The sequence below is a fragment of the Mastomys coucha genome, unplaced genomic scaffold (assembly GCF_008632895.1).
Source record: "Mastomys coucha isolate ucsf_1 unplaced genomic scaffold, UCSF_Mcou_1 pScaffold21, whole genome shotgun sequence".
In the NCBI taxonomy this organism is placed as follows: domain Eukaryota; kingdom Metazoa; phylum Chordata; class Mammalia; order Rodentia; family Muridae; genus Mastomys; species Mastomys coucha.
The window spans coordinates 58,103,200-58,104,415 of NW_022196904.1; the positions used below are offsets into that span (position 1 = coordinate 58,103,200).

The 1,216-nt window shown below is 34.5% G+C and overlaps 1 non-coding gene across 1 annotated transcript; it reads right to left on the reverse strand.

Annotated features, from left to right (window-relative positions):
- Positions 1–717: 717 nt before the first annotated feature.
- Positions 718–866, reverse strand: LOC116104286. The gene has a single exon (XR_004123794.1). It is a non-coding gene; the product is annotated as a small nucleolar RNA SNORA62/SNORA6 family (small nucleolar RNA).
- Between the last annotated feature and the right edge of the window lie 350 nt (positions 867–1,216).

Here is a 1,216-nt window from a genome sequence, read left to right on the forward strand (position 1 = left end):
GCAGCAGGCCTGGAAGTCAAGGTCAACTTCAGCTACACACTGAGTTTGAGGCCATTGTGGGCTACAGGAGATCCTGTCTCAAAACTCAAATAAAAATATGGATATTTTTTGATTTGTTTAGTATATACAAATACAAAAACATGTAATAGTACATACTATTACATGTTAGGAAATACAAATCCAAAGTTGAGAAAATGTATACTAAAAACATTGAAAATAAAGACCTAGCAATATTCATGGGACCATCACACAGTTCTTATCCAACAAAATGACAATTGGTTCCCCTTCATTTAATATTCCATATTAGTCTAAGATGGTGATCAAGGGACAGAACTGCCCTGCCATCAGCTAGAAAGATGACCCTCACATCATAAGATCTGAAACAAACACACACACACACACACACACACACACCCTTTAAGAACAAGGTTTTCTCTTTTACAAATTTAAAAAACTCATATGAAGGGAATTTCAAATGTAGATTTGATTTTTAAAATTTAACATGCTTATTCTTTTAAATGTTCTCATTATGTGGTAATTGTTTTTTTTTTTAAGCAATACTCATACTATGGAATACTATTTGGCAATTTTTTAAAGAGAGAATATATTACTCCATGCAGTGACTTAGTTTGATATCAATTATTTATTGAGTAGCAATGCCAATTCTGAAAGATCATATTCTATTTACTTATTTACTTATTCTTTTTTTTTTTTCAAATTTGTAGCAAAGGTTACTATCAAACTCCACTCACTGGATCAGAGTGGGGTGTTAGCGAAAACCTTGCCATTCGTTTAGCACACTACCTACACTTGTGAGTTCATCAGCCAGCATGTGACCTCAACTCCAAGCTCTAACAATGTGCAGTACTTATTCATTTTTATGTGTGTGAGTGCAGACACACACTTGGCATATCATTCATGAGGACAACTTTAGAGAGGGTCCTCTCCTGCTGTTTTATGTGTTCTAGGGACTGTACTCAGGTCCTTAGCCCATGCATAAGCATCTCTACATGCTGAAACATCTCACTGGTACCCAAAAGGTTATATTCTAGATCAGTAGTTCTTAACCTGTGAATCACTACCCCTTTGGGCATCTCATATCAGATATCTTATATAACAGATATTTACATTATGATTCACAACAGTAGCAAAATTACAGTTATGAAGTAGCAACAAAATAATTTTGTGATTGGGCATCACCACAACTGTATTAAAG